Source organism: Mustela nigripes, chromosome 10, assembly GCF_022355385.1.
Source record: "Mustela nigripes isolate SB6536 chromosome 10, MUSNIG.SB6536, whole genome shotgun sequence".
Taxonomy (NCBI): domain Eukaryota; kingdom Metazoa; phylum Chordata; class Mammalia; order Carnivora; family Mustelidae; genus Mustela; species Mustela nigripes.
The window spans coordinates 17,251,987-17,264,126 of NC_081566.1; the positions used below are offsets into that span (position 1 = coordinate 17,251,987).

Below are 12,140 nucleotides of genomic sequence, written 5' to 3' on the forward strand. Positions count from 1 at the left end.
CTCTCTCTCTCTCTGCCTGCCTCTCCGTCTACTTGTGATTTCTCTCTGTCAAATTAATAAATAAAATCTTTAAAAAAAAAAAAAAGAATTAATTTTTGTAAATTGCCCTTGTAACCTGCAACCTTGTTATATTTTATTTATTAGTTCTAGGAAGTGTTTTGTAGTTTCCTGAGAGCTTTTCTACAAAGAGAATCATGTCTATTTCATCATAGAGATACAAGTGTATTTCCTTTACCTGCCTGAGAATATTTATACTTGATGCTTTAAAGTCTTTGAGAATTCTAACATCTGGATCATCTCAGGGTTGGCATAGGTTGATTACCATTTTCTTCAAGAATAGGTCATATTGTCCTGAGTCTTTCTTTGTTGAATACTCTGGGGTTGTACCCTGGACATCGTGAATGTTATACTGCAGAAACTCTGCATTGTTATATTTCTCCAAGAAGCGCTGATGTTTTGTTTATCAGACGATTAACTCGGTTAAGACTCAGATTGCCAGCTCTCATGCCTATGCTACGTGGTGGTTCAGATCTTACCTCAGCTCTATAAGCCATAATTACAATCTACTTTCCATTTGTTCCACGTTTGCATGGCTCAAGGGTTGGCCAGAGACTTGGGCTGGGTTTGTACATAGAATTTCAGAGTCTCCTTACCCCCGCTCTTTTTTTTTGAGGTTCCCCCTTACTTTCTGGCAGCTCTGGTTGTCCTGGCACCTTGGCATGGTTTCGACAATCAGAAAGATACTGGACCTGCTTCCAGAATTTAAGCCAGCCCACACCAGTATTGCTGCAACTGTGGTTTCCTGCAGGGCAAAGCCACAATAAGCAGGGAGCTCATTCCATACTGGTCACTTGCTCCAGTTTTAACTCATCTCTAAGCAGTCTGACCTTCTCTCAGTCTTGAGAATTCCCTGAGTTTCTGTTGTACTTCTTCCCGGGGTTTATAGCTGTTCTTTGGCATAGTAAGTGTTTAACTCCACACTGGAAGTAGCACTTCTTTTAGTCCTTGAAAAGTCTCTCAAAGGGAATATAACCTGGGGCAGGCCCAGTGGGGATAAGTTTGGGTCCTAAGAGTCTCTCAATAGTGATTTCTGCACTCCCTCTACGGCAAAGCCTGCTTCTCCGCACTGAGACTGTTCACTATTTAACAAGTCTCTGTAAGAGTATTTCCTGCCCCTTACGTTCTGAGCCTCATCGTGGCCTTTGATAGCCACGGAGCTAGATGGAACTGGGACAGTATCCTCTTGCCTCCAAGTCCATGGGCCTGTGCGCAGCAAGCATCCCAATTTGCAGAGCAGATGTAGAATCATCAGTACGAACAAAATCTCTTTAAACTCCCGCGTGTGAGGCTCCCCCTCGGTCTGGCAGTAAGAGACCCGTCTTGCCTCCATCTGGGAATATTGTGTCTACAACAGCACAGGGAAAGGGGATCAGGGATGGGGCTCCGTTTCTTGACTCTTGAGAAATGCAGTCACTGGATCGGCACCTATTTTCTGCTTTTTGTATGACATTGGTGCTGTGTTATGGTTTCTTTCATGTCCCACTTTTTTTTTTTTTTCCCCTAAAGCCTTCTCTAATTGTCACAAATCTCATTCTTTCTCAAGGCTTTTAAAGAAAAGAGTATCTGTAGATTGGATTGCTTTGTGTTGTCTTCTCATAATTTCATAAGTATAAATCCTGACTTTTCTTCCAGTCTGTAATAATTTTGAAGGCTGGGTCTGAACAACTGATCCCCCTAACAGTGCCTAATGTAGGATATATTGTCAATGTACAGTTGAATTGAGCCTGAAGTCAGCAACCAATTTTGACAGCTCAGAGTTCTGGGCTTGCGGCAGAATGTCAGTAAATTTCACAGTAGGTGGCCTTAAAACCATGCTGAGAACTCAGCAGGAAGGACAGGGCAATTTTCCCCGTTCAGGAGACTGAGTATGCAGTGCAGGATATTAGAAGTGAAGCTTTAAAATAAGTAAGTAAATAATGGACCTGTGTATCTGAAGGTTTCAACTTAAGGCAAGGGGCTTAAAGCCAAGATGAGAATCATCAAGGAGGTAAGCATGGCTATTTCTCGACAGCTTAGGGACTGAACGAAATTCAATCTTGGGTCATGATCCTGACACTTTAATTGAAGTTAAAATTTAACATCAATAAAGTAAGTAAGTACATAGCACAGAAAAAGAGCCGCGTTTTGTTCTCATCCTGTTCACTGTCAATTTGACTTTTCTAATCCGAAAGGCTTCCTTGGCCACTCCAGGGGATTTTCTGAGCAGGCTGCCTTCAGATCAGCAACTACTATTACATTGTATAGTTACATTGTTGCAGTAGTTTTTGGACATTCTGCATCCATCAATTTGCTTTCTGACCCAACAGGATCTACTCTTCAAATTGTTTTACGAGGAGTGCTGTGGCTTTGTTTTATTCCCTGTACTTTTCCTCCTGATCGGTCTTGTAAAAAAAATCTCACTGATTTCTCCTTCCTTGGAAATCCCAACACTTATTGTCCATTCTGCATAGACTCAAGTCATCATGTTGTTGATGCTCAACTGGTTCAGCTCTCATATGTCACCTTACACATGAGAAAACCAAGGCCCAGAGGGCTATAGTCAGTTTCCCAGTGTCCCACCGTCATTGGATGGCAAAACTGGGATGAGAATCTTGAGTTTCTACAGACTATTCAGTAGGCTTCTACATGCGTGGCACTACCCACATTCCCACACTTCTTATTATAAACATATAATAATAACAATAAGGAAAATAATAATGTGATATGTCTGTATAAAGCATTATGCTTTCTTTCTATTTTTTAAGGTTGAATAATAATCCATTGTATATGTATACCACATTTTGTTCATCCATTCATAACTTGGAGGATTTTAAACAAGTGTGTAACCCAGACTGTGATTTAGAACAACCAGTCTGGGGATGCAACGCGCAGTGTGGTCCAATATGAAGTAGAGGGGACAGAAGGACACCAGGGACACCAGGGAGAGGCTGGTGGAGTTGTCTAGGCAAGATGAAGGTGGCCTGGCCTCAGACATGACAGAGGACTTGAATTCCAGAGACATTTAAAAGGTAGAATCAGTGGGATTTGATAAAGGTGACAAGATATTTGTCCTAGTTTTAAAACTGCAGAGGTGTCTTTATGCTTAAATCTTATGCTTTATTTCTTAAGTAAATGAAAAAAAATTTTTTTTAGTGAAGATAATACTGATTTGGCTAGATGGTTAGCTCCTAAGATAGACAACACTATGCCAATATTTACTCCCTAGAATGAAGCTCCAATTTTGGACAGGGGCACTTACTCGGCTATTCCATGCCCTGGATAAAATGTACCAACACTGTCCTCCTTCCTTTGTTATGATTCTGTGCTCACCAAGCAGCCTCTGATGACTAATTTGGCCTTGCAGATACCCTGATAGCAAGAAGGAGGTATGTGGCTACAGAATTTGTATACATTTCTCCAGGCCCCAGAAAGTACAACCTCCTGTATGAATTAATAAACTGGCATTCCAGAGTTTTAGTCTCTGGGACTTTGGTTTATGTGACACACCACACCCTGAAACTGAGTTTCTGAAACTGTCCAGCTGAGCTCAGATTCTAAATGGACTCTGCTGAGCCGTGACTGCCTTGGGGGTCCTTGTAGGGTCCTTGTGGGGTCCATCTTGAGCAGGAACCCGCTACCCCCGCCATCTGTGAAGATCTGTTGAACAGTAGCAGCAAAGAACCACAGCCCTCCAAAGAGCGACTTGATGTTTTTCCCTTCAGAACATCAAGGGACTTGATGTTTTCCATTCAGAACATTCTATTTCATGCTTTGTTAAGATTCTTTCACAGGCTGGGTTTGGTACTAACAAGGCCTGATGGCAAAACGAGATAGAGACTGAGAGGACCTGGCCAGCAGTCCTAGAGAGCTGGAAGACAAGGACATGCCTGGCTTTTAATTCAGATTAGGGAATATTTAAAAAAAAAAAAAAAAAGTCTTGGAGCCAATGAGATTCCTTTTTTATTTTTATTTATTTATTTATTTATTTATTTATTGGCCAATAAGATTCTTATTCTGATTACCAATTCTCCAGAATTTTCTGTCTCACCTACATTTAGGATAAGGAATAAATGGGCCTGTGCCTGTACTGGCAGCTACTTCCATAATAACATTGTCATCAGCCACCCTCCCCAACTCAGAACTGTTTCTTCTCAAAGAACAGCAGATCAGTTAAGCCAGCTTTGCTTTCGGTTGCAGAAGCTGGGCGAGCTCTACATCACGTGTCTCTTCTGTTCCTCCTGCGACCAGTGGGACAAACTAGGCCTGTTCTCCTCCCAGTGGTAGCAGAGAGGCAACCCTCCGGTGTGAGCACATCTTAAGCGCTGGCCTGAAGCAGGTCTGCTGGAATCTCATTGGCCAAAGCAAGTTACATGGCTGAGCCAATGTCAAGGGGGGACGAGTACCCTGCCTTCTTGTGGGAGGAGCCACCAAGCTACCCAGCAGAGGGTGTGAACAGGGGAGGGGCAAAGGACTGAGGACGTTGAGGCAGACCCGGTTTGGTAATCTTGGAATCATGATGTTATTTATGTCCCTGGGAAGGGTTTTTCTGCAGATGAGAAACTTTTAAAAGAGGATGCGGTAACAGTTTGGTGGGTTCTCAAAAAGTTAAACATAGAATTGCCACTGGATCCAGAATTTCACTCCTAGGTGTACATCCAAAAGAATTAAAAGCAGAGACTCAAATCAGTGTTCTTGGCAGCATCGTTCACAATAGCCAAAGGGGCGGAGGACAACCCAAAAGGCCTTTACCAGATGAATGTAATTATACAAACAAAATGTGGTATAATGTACATTGGAATGTTAGTCTTAAAAAAGAAGAAAATTCTAACACATACTACAAATGAATAAACCTCGAGGACATTACACTAAGTAAAGTAAGCCAGATATAAAGGCAAATCTTGTGGGACTCCAGTTACACGAAGCATTAAGAGTAGTTAAGTTCATCAGGTTGAAGATTTGATGGGAAGTTGTCCAAACCTTCCTATTATGATGATTGGCCTAATCAAATATATTCCTGGAAGAAAAAACGAATGGGTGTCTCAGGAACTACCAGTTTCCAGTGGACGCGGAGCAGGAGTCACTTGTCAAATATTTGTGCTTTCCTTTTTTCCTTCCCATAAAAGCTCTTTGAAAATATGTCAGTGCCATTGATACCAGCGTGGTGAGGAAAGCAAGGTGCTATTTGTGTTGTACATTAACAAGTAAGGAGGTCTTCCCTTGTACAAAGATTTTATGCCTTTATTGTCTTCTCTTTTCTTCCTCTCTCTCCTGCCCCTCACTTCCATGAACCTGGAAAGCCATAGATTCTAATTGCTGCCTTTGCATGTAACAATATTTTAAGAGTGCCTGCCTGGGGACGCCTGGGTGGCTCAGTGGGTTGGGGCCTCTGCCTTTGACTCAGGTCATGATCCTGGAGCCCTGGGATCGAGCCCCGCATCGGGCTCTCTGCTTAGCGGGGAGCCTGCTCTCCACCCCCGCCCCCTGCCTGCCTCTCTGCCTGCTTGTGATCTCTGTCTGTCAAATAAATAAATAAAATCTTAAAAAAAAAAAAAAAAAAAAAGAGTGCCTGTCTGCAAAGACAGGGCTGGCGCTTGCCAGGGAAGCAGGGAAGCATCATCTGGTTAGATGGACCTGTTGTCAGACTCCAGGGAAGTGTCCCCTCCAGGCCTGGGGAAAGAACTTTTTAAACTCTCTGATGACTCATTTGCTCTTTGCTCAAGGATCCTGGGCCTCGAAAACTTGGGTACTGCTGGGTTCTCTGAATGGACATCGTTTTGCACATTCCCTGGAGATGTGAAACTGAATGTTGCCACTTTGGCCTTGGGCTCTTCCTTAGACAGATAATGTCCATGGAAATCTGGTATTACCAGCGTCCCAGGGACTGTGGGTCTGGCTTTCCTACCACTTTTCCTAATGGCAAAAGAGACTAAAGAGATTGTAGACAGAACCAGCAGCAACTAAATCGAAGTCCCCAAAGTGGACAATTAACCAGGTGGCCTGTGGTCCAGGCGATGGAAAGAGGGGGACCTTTGGTGACTCATTGTCAGTGTCCATGAGGCTCAGGTGGAGGCTGCTGGGAGCACCACCTGCTGTTCCCGGGATCCTATAAACACCATTCATACCTGACCCATGGAAATGAACCTGCTTGTGCTATTCTGGTGTCATTAAGTTAAATCCTCAGTCCTGCCCATCTCCCCATTCTAAACATCTAAACATACAGTGGAGAATAAATCATCCTTGGAGTGGAGAGATCTAGAGGGATCTGTCCGGGACGATGAGTTCACAGGGATGGAAAATGAAAACCCGAGAAGCCTTGAGTGGGCTATGGAGGAAGACTGAGAGCGTTCATGGCTCCAGTTCACACACTGTGAGGTTGGGAAAGATGATGGCTACTTCTGGCTTACTGATCCTTTCTAAAGTAATCTATATGAGTGGGATTTAAGGATTAATTTTGAAGCCTTCCCTGAAAGGTAGCAAGTTGGTTCTCAGATTTCTGTGTGATTTCAGAGCTAGGAGGTGCCTGATAAGTTATCTTATCCATTTTCTTGTCTTCAGGTTGGACCAACCCAGATACTGGACTCAATTCCAGCTTTCTGAAAAACAAATAAACAGAACTAAAATAAACCCCCCAAATCTTCAATTTAAAAAAACAAATGACTTGGCTGTCTTTCTAGTAATATTTGCTGAGTATTTTCTATGTTCCAGGCACTGTTTTTGATACATGACAGGCAATATCTCCCAGAATCCTTACAATTGCTCTATAAGAAAGGCGTTGTTGTTGTTATCCAGTTATGTAGAGGAAACTGAGGCCGAGAGAGCTCACGTGTTATTTGGCTGGTGGGCCGTGAGTGGGCAGGGAACCCCAGGTGGCCCGACTCCAGAACCTACTGTCTGGAGAGCCGTCCGGGAGCCACTCCGTTCTCTCTCACTTCAGCACACCTGCTGCTGTTTGGTCTCAGCTTGTTAGGAGTCTGCTCGGGCTGCTGTAACAAAGGACCACAGACTGGGTGGCTTAAACAACAGAAATGTATTTTCTCACAGTTCTGGAGGCTGGAAGTCTGAGATCAAGGTATTGGCAGTGTTGGTTTTTTCTGAGGCCTGTCTCCATGCCTTGTAGAAGGCCATCTTCTCCCCTTGTGTTCACACGGTCTTCCCTCTGTGTGTGTCTGAGTCCGAGTCTCTCTCTTTTTTTTTTTTTAATTATTTGACAGTCAAAGATCACAAGTAGGCAGAGAGGCAGGCAGAGAGAGGGAGGGGGAAGCAGACTCCCTGCTGAGCAGAGAGCCTAATGTGGGGCTCGATCCCAGGACCCTGAGATCATGACCCGAACCGAAGGCAGAGGCTTAACCCACTGAGCCTCGCAGGTGCCCCCCCCGAGTCTCTTTTTATAAGGACACTGGATGCATTCGATTAGGGTCCGCCGAATGACCTCAATGACCTCCTCTTAATGACCTCTTTAAAGGTCAAAACACAGCCCTCTCCAAATACAGTCATATTCTGAGGTTTTATGGGTTACGACTTCAATATGTGAATTTGGGGAGGGGACACAAATCAGCCCATAATGCAGGGGGATGGACAATGTGGATTCCATTGAAGCTGGTAATGGTTACATTGTTTCTTGCTTTTCTCTTCTGTGTGGAGGAATAGTCCCACCTCTGCTGCTTGCCTCCCGGGTCTTTTCTTTCCCGCTAGTTAATTGTTTCACTGTTCTTTTCTCCATGAATGTGTACAGTTTCATGTCTTGCTCTGTAAGTCGTAAGATTCAAATTGAAAGCATACTATGTCCATATACATTTAGTTTTCCTCTTCCCTCTTACTGATTCATAGAAAATGCCCATTCTGGGTTGGAGGAGAAAACTTAGGGTAGAGATGGAGGAGATAAGAGAGTATAATAGAGTAGAGACATTTGGAAAAGCACTCTTTTCTCTCTTTACGTACCATTCAGGGCTGCCTTAGCAGTTGAGCTGGGTCCTTTCTGCCCTATATCACATGTTGAATTATCAGGCCAAAGGGTTTCTCCCATATGTGGCAAGCCGTTTGGGACCTCTGGAAACCAGGAATCGGAACCTAAGATGCTCAGGCTGAGGATAGCTGAGAGCATTGCTTGGGGCCTCCAGGCTGGTTAATGGCTGAGCTGAGACAGGAATTTGGCTTCCATTTACCACCAAATGAGTTTCCCTCTTCTTTTCCACGATTGAACCTTATTGTGTTACTCCATTGATTAAATGAAATTGTGTTTCTTCTTTACTCTTTTAGGTCATCAACGTCTAAAGAAGAGTCTGGGAATTAGTCCCAATAGGCTCCTGGTTCTGAGATCTTAGCATGGAAGTGTGTTGAAGTATTTTATTTGACAATCCAATTTAGGCAGTTTCTGATAGATAGAGAGATAGATAGAACCATATCTGAGGCTAATACTATCTTGAGAAATTATTTTGTCCCAAATTTATATAAGATAACCATTTTAGAGAGGCCTCTTGTCAAGGGCTCTGGAAAGAAAGCACCTGTGTTGGAACCCTGCCCCCATTCCTGTGGTTAATGCTGGTCTGGGTCCTTAGATGTTATTCTCTTACAGTTCTTTTTTTTTTTTTTTTAATGAATTAGTAAATATGGCTTTTCTCACCCACTCTGGAGTGGCTGTCTTTCTTACACAGAGGAGAAAGGGTGGGTGTATATGACCTTGGCGGCCTCTAGACATTGCTTAGTCTGAGACTTTTCCAGGGCAACCTGTATGTTGAAAGTCAGAGTTTTCAATACCCTCCCTCAGAGATAAAGCCAGAGCCCCCCAAAAAGGTTAGACTCTGTTACAATGTATTTGACTTGAAACTAACTAAACAGGGATGGTGCTGGAATGCAGATACAGCAAGCCAGTGAGCAAGGGAACGGGCAGGAGTGAACAAGCTGCATCTGTTGAATGGTGAACCCCAAGAGTTCAATTACCCCAGTTCCCTCCACAGAGGGTAACCATGGAAACCTCATAAGCCAAAGCATCACCAGTCTCCAAGCAGAACACTCACACACACACACACACACACACTTACATGCATGGCCCTGGAGGGCAGTGTATACATATGACTATGTATGCCTGTGCTCATGTTTGACTTATTCTGTACGTGGGGTGTGTTTGTGTGATGCCTTGACAGTTTCTGTGTGTGTATCAAATGGAATTAGCATGGGCGTTTGCTGCCACATGCTTTCCGGTTCTGCTCTCGGGTGGTGAAAGAGCGTAGGTTTGTCCTAATGTTTGGGTGGTGCACTTGGAGCTGGTGAGAGGACGTGCCTTTTCAATTTAGTCGAGGGTGCTGTAGTGGCGTGCTTTGGGCATACAGGAAGGTTTTTAACTTATTTTTCCCATATCAAATCTCTATTGCATGCAAGTGTACAGGAGGTGGACTTTTCACCAGCTGGGAGGTGTTATTCCCCCAGGATGGGGAAACAGCACGGATGCATGCTGGGCTGCTCCAGTAATCTAGTGTGGATGCAAATTCAGGTTTGGGAAACAGTGTCTCCCCCTCCCCCCACCCAGGGTACGTGCTGGCTTTTTCTTTATTCTCTTCTAGCTTTCTGCTCTTTCTACTTTAAACCTTCCCCTGTGTTGGAAGCTGAGGCTAGCCTCCTTATGGCAGGAGGAGTATGAGAATGTGGCACTTGGGGAGGAGGTGGGGAGGTGAACTCATGGAAGTCTGCTGATGAAATGTGTCATTCAGTATGTGCATGATATCAAGAAGATTGTGTGTTACTTGGCAGACTTGTGAGGGTAAGGCAGGTCCATCTGGATTAGGGATTCCTGGGGAGAAGAGCATACGAAGGCCGGCCTTCAGGAGACATACCTGGGGTTCTGAGCTGTGAATGAGGATGGCACGCTGTGCAAAGCCTCACCCCCGTTCCTGAGGCTGTCTGCCTAATGGAGCTCTGGGCACACGAGTGTGAGCGCTTCCATGTTTGTGTGTTTGTCAGCTCTGTCCCTTCTTCTTTACGTAATGAATGACTGAAAGAGAATTCACTAGGGAGCATTGAGAAGGAACTCTTTTCTTCTGAATTCTTGCCCCTCATTCATTGGGAACACTTTAAGGGTTCCCAAATGGAGAGGTCTTGTTTGTCCATCAAGAAATGACTATCAAAAGAATCTTTTCTTTTCTCCTTTGAAAACAGCCACTTCCTGGATGACAGAAATCCACACTGGCATCTCCCGGCAGGGGCCTGAAACACTGCCCATCTCCTCCCGGACTCCTCAGCCCATGGCCAACGCACCTCTGATGGCACCCTCTCAACTTCCGTCTGCTGTCCTCGTGGCCCTGCTCCCTATAAAGGAGTCAGGCTAAAAGACTATAAGATATCTGACGTCAGGCAGCCGCCCAAAGCTCTGACACCTTGGAGGGAACTTCTGTTCCTGCATGGGTTGAGTAACTTGTTGAGTTTGCCCAAATGGTGGCACAGGGCACCCTCAGAGATGGGCCGAAGGGACCACCTCCTTGGCGTTTTCACTTTCCCCACGCCTGCTGGAGCCCATTTCAGTCCCTCCAGGAGCTGTTTCCCTAATGGAGCACCCCCCACCAAAGTGACTGAAAGAGCCCATTGCGTTGGCTCACCACCTCATCAAAACAGTTTGAGAAGGAGGTCTCCTTCACCCCATCCACGGTCGTGCAGGGGAGGCTGACACTTGAATGGGCTCCCCCTCTGGCTTCCTCACCCTGTGCCCTTTTTGGGGTGTATGTTGAGTCTTTCACAGCCAGTGATTCAGAAACCTGCCGTTTGAAGGTTTTTGTTGTTGTTGTTTTGTTTTGTTATTCAGTCTTCCAACCACCACTTGTTAAATGCCATCCAAGTAGTGGCCACTGGGGATACAGCAATGAAGGAGGCACTATTGTGACCCTTAGTGAGCTCACCTGTGTAGAAGTTGCAGCTTCCTGCTCAGCAGGGAGCTGGGGTACAACAGGGGCTAACCCAGAGCGTGGATAAAGGTGGCAGGGAGTTTTCTTAGAGAAACTAATATCTCATCTGCCACCCGAAGTATGGGGGGAAAGTTAGCTAGGTAAAAGCGGGTGATGGTACTCTTTCAAGCAAGAGGGAATGAAATATATTTTTTAGAGATTTTATTTATTTATTTTGACAGAGATCACAGGTAGGCAGAGAGGCAGGCAGAGAGAGAGGGGGAAACAGGCTCCCCGCTGAGCAGAGAGTCTGATGTGGGGCTTGATCCCAGGGCCCTGGGATCATGATCTGAGTCGAAGGCAGAGGCTTTAACCCACTGAGGCACCCAGGCGCCCTGAGAATGAAATATTTAGTTAAAAAAAAAAAAAACCCTGCTTCACAGGTGAACCCTCATGGCAAATGGTATTCCTGAGAGAGAAAAATGGGGCGGGGGAGAGAGGGAGAGAGAGAAAGAGGCACAGGAAACAAAGAGGCAAAGAGACAGAGAAACAGAGACAGGTGGACAGAGAGGAAAGGCTGAGAGGTGGACAGATGACAGAGACAGAGGCAGGCCAGGGCCCCATGGATTGTTAGAGCTGGAAGGAACCCTAGTGAATTTTACAGATAAGGAAATTTTACAGATAAGGAATTTTACAGATAAGGAGGCAAAGAAAGTCATTTGCCAGAGTCATGAAGGTATTTAGTCTGAATGCCGAGTCAGGAACCTAGATCTCAGCTCCAGTAGGTTTGAGAGAGGAAGGGCTAGAGAGGGACAAGATGGGGGGAAAGGGAAGTCAGAGATGGAAGCAGACAGGGAGAGGCCCGAGAGACCATCTTCACTGGTTTCACACTATCAGGCTTACTGGAGGGAATGCAGGGAAAGTTTCGATGAAATCTGAGCTAGGTTTCTTTCTTTTCCTTTTCCCTTTCCCTTCTTCTCTCCCTCTCTTTTTCCTTCCAACCACATCCTGCCTACAACTAGATGGCAGGGAACTGGTTGCCATGGCTACTAAATGGCATTCGAGCAGGCTGAATTATTAAACCAGGGTCTTTTCTTTGAAGCCAAGGCCCCAGTGTGAAGTACCATTAGGGGGCGCAGTATGGGGTATAGGTTTGTGCCCGGGGCTGTCCTAGGTTCTCTCTTGCTGCTCTGGCTCTGAGAGAGGACGGTGAGTCTTGAGCCTTGAACACCC

At 45.2% G+C, this 12,140-nt stretch overlaps 1 long non-coding RNA gene across 1 annotated transcript in view; it reads left to right on the forward strand.

Moving 5' to 3' along the window:
• LOC132026080 (uncharacterized) overlaps positions 1–10,722 on the forward strand; it is a 129,095-nt gene extending 118,373 nt beyond the window's left edge. Inside the window, exon 4 of the long non-coding RNA XR_009406762.1 lies at positions 10,189–10,722. This is a non-coding gene — a long non-coding RNA (uncharacterized LOC132026080). The remainder of the gene's footprint in view (positions 1–10,188) is intronic.
• Positions 10,723–12,140: the final 1,418 nt, after the last annotated feature.